Below are 10,872 nucleotides of genomic sequence, written 5' to 3'. Positions count from 1 at the left end.
AATTTCCTGATTTTTTGATTTAAAAAAAAAAACCTTAGCATTTATTAACTTCTCCCAACTCCCAAGTCTTACTCTCATAATAACACTTTAATGCATTTAAAACAAGCATAAAAAAAATTCTTTGAAATCCAACACATAAATTCCTTGAAAAGTCTCAACACATATGATTATTATCAAAATATTAATGCATTAAAAACAAGCATAAAAAAAATTTCTTAAAAAGTCCAACACATATGATTATTATCAAAATATTAAATTTTAATATAATATAATAAAAAAAGAAGACATTTAATTCCTTGAAAAGTTCAATACATATGATTATTATCAAAATATTAAACTTTAATATAATATAAAAAAGGGAAAAAAAAAGACAATTAAAAAAAAAAGACATTTAAAAATCGCAATTCACATCTATACTATATATTAAGCAAAATGGGGTTTTTAACCCCAAAGCCTGTGGGAGCTCCAATCTCCTAATCCTAATTTTTTAATTTTTTTATTTAAAAAAAAACCTCAGCATTTATTGACTTCTCCCAACCCACAATCTCTTTTGACCTCTCTCATAATTATTGCAACACCATTTTCAATTTCTCTCATACACTATAGTTACACACAAAAATAATAAAAAAAAAAGATAAGAATTTAGCTATAAATCTCAAAAAGATATAACATCTAAATTTGAATTATGATTTAATAATATAACAATGTATTTTTTTTATGTATATCTATCAAAATTTTAAATCACTTAATGGGAAAAATTAATCAATTTTCCAAAATTATTGATTTTTAATTTACAAAATAGATTAAAAAAAACTATTGATTGATTTATTATTTAATAACAAAAATATTTCATAATCTCTCCCTCATAATCTCTCTCACAAATTTTCAAAAAAAAATATTAATACTTGCATTCTTTTTCTCTTCCCCAAAAAATCAAATAATATTTTTTATTAAAGTTGTAGATATTTACCTATATTTTATATATTATATTATAACATAACAAAAAAAACTAAAAAAGTAAATTTTTTTTTAAAAGTTTATTTAAATAAACTTTAAATCAATAAAACTCATATGTCTATCACATATCTAACTCACATCATAACTTACCTAAATAATAATAATTAATTTTTTGATTTAAAAAAAAAAACCTTAGCATTTATTGACTTCTCCTAACCCAACCTCAGCATTTATTGACTTCTCCCAACCCACAATCCTTTCTGACTTTTCTCATAATTATTGCAACACCCTTTTCAATTTCTCCCATACACTATGGTTACACACACAAAAAAAAAAGATAAGAATTTAGCTATAAATCTCAAAAAGATATAACATCTAAATTTGAATTATAATTTAATAATATAATTATGTATTTTTTTTTTTTGGTATATCTATCAAAATTTTAAATCACTTAATGGGAAAAATTAATTAATTTTCTAAAATTATTGATTTTTAATTTACAAAATAGATTAAAAAAAACTATTGACTGATTTATTTATTTAATAACAAAAATATTTCATAATCTCTCCCTCCTAATCTCTCTCACAAATTTTCAAAAAAAAATATTAAAACTTGCATTCTTTTTCTCTTCCCCAAAAAATCAGATAATATTTTTTATTAAATTTGTAGATATCTACCTATATTTTATATATTATATTATAACATAACAAAAAAAACTAAAAAACTTACCTAAATAATAATAATTAAAAACAAATGAAAATCACAGATAAATTAAATTTTTTAAAAAAAAAGATACCCACAACTCCATCTTAAATAGATTGAAAAAAAAAAACCCAAATAGAAACCACATAAAAATAAAAATAAAAATAAAAAGATATATCTATCTATCTATCTATCTATATATATTAAGAAAAAGAGGGTTTCTAACCCTCCAAGTCTTGTGGAAGCTCCAATATTCTAATCTAAATTTCCTGATTTTTTATTTTAAAAAAAAAAAACCTTAGCATTTATTAATTTTTCCCAACCCCCAAGTATATAAAAAAAAAAATTTGAAAAGTCCAACACATATGAATCCCTTGAAAAGTCCCAACACACACGATTATTATCCCTCATAGTAATATTTTAATACATTAAGAACAATCATAAAAAAAAAATTCCTTGAAAAGTCCAACGCATATGAATTTCTTGAAAGTCCAACACATATGATTATTATCAAAATATTACACTTTAATATAATATATAAAAAAAAAGACATTTAAAAACCACAATTCACATCTATAAAAATAATTGTGAAGTACATATGAATTCCTTGAAAAATCCAATACATGATTATTGTCCCTCATAATAAGATTTTAATGCATTAAGAACAAGAATGAAAAAATTCATTGAAAGGTCCAACACATATGATTAGTATCAAAATATAAAATTTTAATATAGTATAAAAAAATAAAAATATAAAAAGACAAAGTGGTGAAACACAACCCGTGCATAACACGGGTGATATGCTAATATATAGTTAATTGTAAATATATTAAGGAAAAGGGGGTTTCTAAACCCCAAGCCTTGTGGGAGCTCCAATCTCTCAATCTTAATTTTCTAATTTTTTGATTTAAAAAAAAACCTCAGCATTTATTGATTTGGTTAAAATCTCATGTTCATCATTTATTAACTTATTCCAATTCACATGCCTATATTTATTGATTTGGTCAAAATTCTTGATTAGCATTTAAAATTCTCTTATACAAATAATTATAGATACAGCCCGTACATAGTTATTGCAGTAGCCTTTTTAATTTCTCCTGTACACTACGGTTAGTGATAAGATTGTTAAATTATTTTTATAAAAATTTTAAAAAACATAATTTATATATTAAAAAAAATTAAACAAATATAAATATCTATAATTATCTCGTGCATAGCACGGGTGATAGGCTATCTATATCTATACTATATATTAAGCAAAATGGGATATTTTAACTCCAAGGCCTGTGGGAGCTTCAATATCCCAATCTAAATTTTCTATATTTTTTATTTTTTATTTAAAAAAAAAACTCAGCATTTATTGATTTGGTCAAAATCCCCTGATCAGTATTTATTAACTTTTTTCAATCCACATGTCTTTCTACATGCCTGCATTTATTGATTTGGTCAAAATTTTCTGATCAACATTTAAAATCTATTTATACAAATAATTATAGATACAATCTGTGTATAGTTACTGCACTATCATTTTCAACTTCTCCCATACACTATGGCTAGTGATAAGATTGTTAAATTATTTTTATAAAAAATCTTAAAAAACATAATTTATATATTCAAAAAAATCTAAAATAAATATAAATATCTATAATTATCCCGTGCATAGCACGGGTGATAGGCTAGTATATATTAAGAAAAATGGGGTTTCTAAACCCCCAAGTCATGTGGGAGCGTCAATATCCCAATTTAAATTTCCTGATTTTTAATTTAAAAAAAAAACTTAGCATTTATTAACTTCTCCCAACCTCTAAGTTTAAAAAAAATTATTTGAAAAGTCCAACACATATGAATTCTTTGAAAAGTCCCAACACATACGATTATTATCCCTCATAATAACACTTTAATACATTAAGAACAATCATAAAAAAAAAAATTCCTTGAAAAGTCCAACACATATGAATTTCTTGAAAGTCCAACACATATGATTATTATCAAAATATTACACTTCAATATAATATAAAAAAAGAAGCCATTTAAAAAAAAAAAGACATTTAAAAATCACAATTCACATATATATAAATAATTGTGAATTACATATGAATTCCTTGAAAAATCCAACATATGATTATTATCCCTCATAATAACATTTTAATACATTAAGAACAAGCATGACAAAAATTCCTTGAAAAGTCCATCACATATAATTTCCTTGAAAAGTCCAACACATATGATTAGTATCAAAATATTAAATTTTAATATAGTATAAAAAAAAAAAAAAAAAAGACAAAGTGGTGAAACACAACCGTGCATAGCACGGGTGATATACTAGTATATATTAAGGAAAAATGGGTTTTTAACCCCTAAGCCTTGTGGGAGCTCCAATCTCCCAATCTTAAATTTTTTTTTATTTTTTATTTTAAAAACAAAAATTTCAACATTTATTGATTTGGTCAAAATTTCCTGATCAACATTTATTAATTTTTTTCAATCCACATGTCTGTCCACATGCCTGCATTTATTGATTTGGTCAAAATCCCATATCAGCATTTAAAATTCTCTCATACAAATAATTATAGATACAGCGCGTGCATAGTTACTGCAGTAGCCTTTTAATTTCTCTTATACACTATGGTTAGTGATAAGATTGTTAAATTATTTTTATAAAAAATCTTAAAAAACATAATGTATATATTAAAAAAAATTAAAACAAATATAAATATCTATAATTATCCCGTGCATAGCACGGGTGATAAACTAGTATTATATATAAAAAAAAAGGGGGGGATTTTTAACCCACAAGCCTTGTGGAAGCTCCAATATCCTAATCTTAATTTTCTAATTTTTTGATTTAAAAAAAAGACCTCAGCATTTATTAAATTCCCCCAACGTACAAGCCTTCTGGGGGATTTAGTCAAAACTCGTTCATAATTGTAACGCCCTCGAAATAATAGCATTAATCCCATCCATTTAGACATGCATTGATATAAGAAATAAACATTTTTCTATTCATTAGAGTAGATCCTTACAAAAGTATTACATGTTAACAACAAAAGCAAATGCCCTACGGGCTTACAACTTTCCAAGTTAACACTTGGTTACAAAAAGAAGAGTGCTAACTCAATACATATTAAGCCCTTGGCTTGAATTTACATGTAATACATCAAAAGAAAGTAAACAAAGCAATCTGTCTGCCTCTAGCCTCCCAAGCTACGTCCTTGGAGGTGGCATGCTACCGGTACCTAAAAATGATATCCCATAAAGGGTGAGCCACAGCCCAACAGAAATACACTAAACCAGCCATGAACAATAACAAAAAGATTAGCAGTTGATAGATGGTCAACACAGATACATCCACTTATATCACATTTTGATTTCATGACGTTAAGTCCATGTTACATTTCATTTCCATGTCTTTTCCAACTTTGATTTTGAAAACAAGGCTTAACACCTAGCCAAACAACTTAATGAGATTTAGACTCATCTTTAAAATACTTTCAAAATTCATGAAGGATACACATTTTAATGCTGTATCAACATTACATAGATTCACTTTTATACTTTACAATTGATAACGATATACATTTTAGTGCTATATCAAATCAATTCAGACACTTCCATAAGTCTCAAATAATACACATTGTAGTGCTGTATTAATGAAACAAAAACACTTCTAATTCGCAGCCTGATACACATTGTAGTGCTGTATCACTGTCACACAAAATCCGGTTTAGAGGTTCATCCCTTATCTTCCCCTAAACCGTGGAGTACATCCCCCATCTCCTCCCACACAACACATGTATATAAACATAGATCATATACAATCAATCAATACATAGAATTTATGTATTATTCCACTTGCTATATTCAATAGCATACTCAATCGATTAGTTTTAGTTTGCCTAATCATCATGCAGTGTCTACAACAATCAAGACTATCCTTCACCGATAGCCCAAAGCAGTTATTTCTATACTGAAAATAAATGCACCAAATGGATATATAATCAACATTTAAACTAGGTGAGCGATAAATGAATCTAACTACACCCTTTAATCCCATATACCTCCAATTCCAACATTCTCAACTTAATTCCTCTTTTCTTCAAATTAATTATACCAATTAATTCATCAATGTAATTAGAGCATTTCCCATAATTAACATCACAACCCTAAGGTTCCATTTTTTTACCAATAGACCAATATTGATCTCATTTCTCTATGCTAACATGCATACATGTTTATATAAACAAAATCCCAACTTTTGTAAAATTACACAAGGGCCCAAACTTTCTCAAAATTACCCAACAACCCCCAACTCATCAAAATGCTAAAATTTAAAGACAAAACTCATGAGAAGGAGTAGGATATCCCTACCTCGAAGTTAGAGCTCAAACGGAGAAGGAAGAGAAAGTGAAAATGCTCCAAACACCACGATTCTCGGATCAAAACGAAACCCTTGACGATCAACACACTTTTTATAAAGACCGAAGGATAGAGAGACACTCTAACTAGATCAAACTCTAGAGAGAAGAGGGTTTCTAGAGAGAGAAGCTCTCAAAATAGCTTTTTAGAAAGTAAGAGAGAGAGAGAGAATGTAAAAAGTGATTTTAAAATGCCCAGCTACCAACTGATATACGACATTCCCGCTCGAGCGGAGAACACAACGCTCAAGCGTCAAGAATAAAAAACTAGGTACGCTCGAGCGCAAGAAGGCCCGCTCAAGCACCAAGACACAAGAATAAAGTACATCCGCTCGAGCGCGAAAACCAGTCCGCTCGAGCGTAGATTTCCCCCTCCCACAACTTACACCAAAAAGTACTACCCGCTCGAGCGTCATAGTACCCGCTCGAGCGCTACCGCTCGAGCGTAAAGAAACCCGCTCGAGCGCAAAAATCACACCTGCAGAAGTTTTGCAGGGACACGAAAAACTGGGAGTGTGCAATCTCCGCTCGAGCGCAACAAGGCCCGCTCGAGCGGAACGACCAAAAACTTGGCAATAAGATTTTTAGACCAAGGTTCAACCCACCTGCTCGAAACAAGCCCAACACATCCTAAAACTCAAATGAATGGAATTAAAGGACGACAACAACATAGATACAACTACCAACTCCACGGAACCGAGTCCGGAATACAACAGAATAGTAAAGGGACAACCGGGATCGCTATAATAATAAAACTTTAATACATTAAAGATAAGCATAAAAAAATTCTTTGAAAATTCCAACACATGATTATTATCAAAATATTAAACTTTAATATAATATAATTTTTTATGTAGATGTCAGTTTGTAATAAAATTAATATTTTTAGAATTCTCTCGTCAAGATCTATCAAATAAGATTCATATTGACTATGAAGTTTTTTTATAAAAAAAAATTATAACCTCTGACAGTAACATGTTATTCTGGTTCACAGTAACATGTTACTCTATCAATATTGTCCACGAAAAAGAAAAGATATTTTATTTTCTCCATGCTTAATTATGTATATTCTCCTTAGGGAGTTTATGAAGCAAAATAAATTGAGCTGCCATTTTCACTAAACAAGGGTCCAATGGAGGGGTTTTGGTTAAATTTTCCAAGCCTTTTTGACTTCTCCCATATCTACTGCCACACCTTTTTCAATTTCTCTCATACACTATGGTTAGTGATGAGATTGTTAAATTATTTTTATAAAATAATCTTTAAAAAAAATTGTATATTAAAAAAAAATCTAAAACAAATATAAATTTTTTAAAAAAATAACTAGGTGCAATTGCAGAAAAAAAAAAGAGAAAAAAATTACACTGTGCATTTCATTAATAATGCTAAAAAATGTGCCGAGTGTTTGTGTAAAAACTTAACACGTGTCCACTCTCAGATTATCAAGTGAATATAGATAAAAATCAAATAACTCAGTTTTAATGGCTAACAAATATTAGAAACCCGACCATTGAAGCCTAATAACTATTGATTAATAAAATTCAACAATTGAAATGTCTCAAACCACATTTCTTTATCTTCTCAAATGTTTCTTTTTTTTGGTTTATACATTCAGTTTAATAGTGATAGAGAATTGGACGCATGGAAGATTGAGAGACATTAAAATTGTATATTGAGTTACATAATTATTATGATGAAAAATAAATGTTGTCTTCTTATTCTATAGCGATTTGTCTAGTTATACCTCTAATTAAAACGTCAGGTATGTTTATATATTTTTAAATTTGAAATTAAAACTGTAGTAAATTTATGTAAGTATAATTGCTAATCACATTTTTTTACTTAATGTATAATATTATATTGACTACATTTTTCACATTTATTTTTTTAAGTATTTATATAGAAGTAAAAAAATGTCGTTAGAGATAAATTTTTTCTTAATTTAGTTATTAATTTTGCCTATACATTATTTTTAAATTTTGAATAAAAGCAAACACAAAATAATTAATTGAAGATATTCTACTTTTGTTATATTTCTTTTTCTCTGTACAAAAAAAAAATATATATTTGTTTTTCATTATGATTTTTTTTTTTATTTTTAATAGTTATCTCATTATGGGATTTATTTTATTTCATTTTCTTCCGATTGTGGGCTCTTCCTTGCCGTGGTTGTTGAGCTTTTACTTAATTCTATATTTATTAGACAATAATTATCCCATTTAATGTATTTTTTGGGGGTATTAAATACATTTTACATTCATATAGTTTGATTCAAATTTCATTTTAATTTTTATAGTTTCAATTTGAACAATTTGGTCCTAACATTTAGATGTAGTTTTAATTTGGTCATTTTGTCTAAATTTTTGTCAAGTTTATCTATGTGTAACCTTAGAAAATTGACAAGTGCTCCAAAATTATTAATTTTAACCTCCAATTTAGAACCAAATTGAAAACTTAGAAATTTGACAAGTGTTCTAAAATATAAATTTTAGCTTCCAATTGAGACAAAAAGACCAAATTAAAACTACGCTTAAAATATAGGAATCAAATCATTCATAATAATGTTACGCATTTAAAAAAAATCCAAACGTAAAATATATAGTTTTATTGTAGATTGTCGTAGTATGGGTAGTGTGGCTCTACACATTTTTCTATTACTTTTTATGAATACCTAATTTGTTTTAAATTAAAGAGAGATGGATTAAACCAATCTCAGTTGATATATTTCTCTGTGTGCCTAAATTTGATTAAAATGTTCAACATGATTCGTTAATACAATGTGAATGGTATATGTAGTTAGCGGGTTAGTGTTAGCCATATTTCAATAAAACATGAATATAACACGATGTGATAAATAATAAATAAACATGTAAAGTTAATGTAGAATTTGTAAAATACAAAATTGACATAAATAATTTATTAAATAGTTTATTAGCTACACATATTAATTTTATTTTCAATAAGAAATGTCATGTATATATTAAGAGTTATGTTATAGATTTCAAATAATCTACTAAATTTTCTACCAAACCTGTCATATGGGTGTGGAACCTACTAGGGGTGGGCGCGGGTCGGTTGCGGCCACGAAACCTCCAATCCGCCATCCGTCCGCCAGATTGGCGGATTGAAGAAAATCAATCCGCATCCGTCCGCCAATCCGGCGGATGTAGATTGAGCGGATTGGCGGTTTGGCGGATGGATGCGAATCGGTTTGGCGGTTTAAAATTTTATAAATTTTCAACATAATTCAACTTGTGTACTTCCTCAAAAAAAAAGAAAAAAAAAAAGTATTATAGTCAATGACTTAAAAAAAGATTACAATCACTGTATGCCTTATCCAAAGAAAGAAAGTTTGAAACTTTAGAATATCACGATCACTGCATGCTTCATCCACATATTACAATTACAGCATGATTCATCCCTATAAAGTATTACAATCTGTGATTCTTAAAATATAATAACAATTCAAACCGCTAAAACCATAAACAGAGCAGTAGCAGAGATTGAATGTCTCTATATTGTTACATCTACACATGTTTTTGAAAACAAAAACCAACCAGCATATATCATATTTTTTATTTATTATTTTTAGAGTTAGATTTAAAAACTAAAAAATATAGATGAATAATACGTTTATTTTTTTCAATTCAAAAATATATTCAAGTTGAAAACTTTTTTTCAATAGAATATTTAAACTCTTTTTCAATTGAAAACACAAACATAATATTTAAACAAATTGAAAATACGAAGTCTTATAAATTACTACAGGTGCTCGCGATTTGGCGGTTTGGCGGTTCGGCGGTTCGGTTGCGGCCAAAAAATCTCAAATCCACCATCCGTCCGCCAAATTGGCGGATTGGAGAAAATCAATCCGCAACCGTCCGCTCATCATCACGCATCCGTCCAAAATGCGGCGGATCGGTTCGGTTCGGTCGGTTTTGGCGGATCGGTATATCCGCTGCTCACCCCTAGAACCTACACACATGCTACACCCATGTGAGAAGTTTAGTAGAAAGTTTGATAGATTATTTAAGATCCATAACATTTTTCATATATTAAATCTCGCATCAATAATAGCACATAAACTTGAATATAATAAATATGTCAAATGGAATTTTGGGGATCAATATATAGAGTTTTGTTTTCTATTTCAGATTATTTGATATTTTTAGTCAATTTAGTAAATAAAAAAATAAAAATTAGAGTTTTTTTTTTTGAAAATAGAAAAATATAAATGAATTGAATTTTAAAAAATTATGAATAATTTGATTTAGTAGATATTAGTACATGAAATTAAACTTTTTTTTTGGGGGGGGAGGGGGACCAAGGATCCTCTAGAGTGTTTTTTTCCTAAAGTTTCTTGAAGTGGTGTATTGTGTGGTTGAGATTTAATGCTAAAAAATTGATGTGACTTGTCAGTAAATCTCAACCACACAATGCACCACTCTAGGAAACTTTAGGAAAAAAAAACTCTAGAGGATCCTTGCTCGGGGGGGGGGGGGGGAAGTTAGATTTCATGGATAGACAAAAACAAATACATCAAGAGTGGTTATCCCCAACTCAAGAGTGATAATCCCCATCAAAATTGACATAAATAATTTATTTAATGGTTTATTAGCTACATATTTTAATTTTATTTGCAATAAGAAATGTCATGTATATATTAAGAGTTATGTTACGGACCCCAAATAATCTACTAAATTTTCTACCAAACCTATCACATGGGTGTAGGACCTATACACATGCTACACGCTGTGGGACGTTTGGTAGAAAATTTGATAGATTATTTAATATTCAT

The sequence above is a fragment of the Camellia sinensis genome, chromosome 12, assembly GCF_055761805.1.
Source record: "Camellia sinensis isolate YWXY chromosome 12, ASM5576180v1, whole genome shotgun sequence".
Taxonomy (NCBI): Eukaryota; Viridiplantae; Streptophyta; class Magnoliopsida; order Ericales; family Theaceae; genus Camellia; species Camellia sinensis.
Note: the sequence above shows the minus strand (reverse complement) of the source record.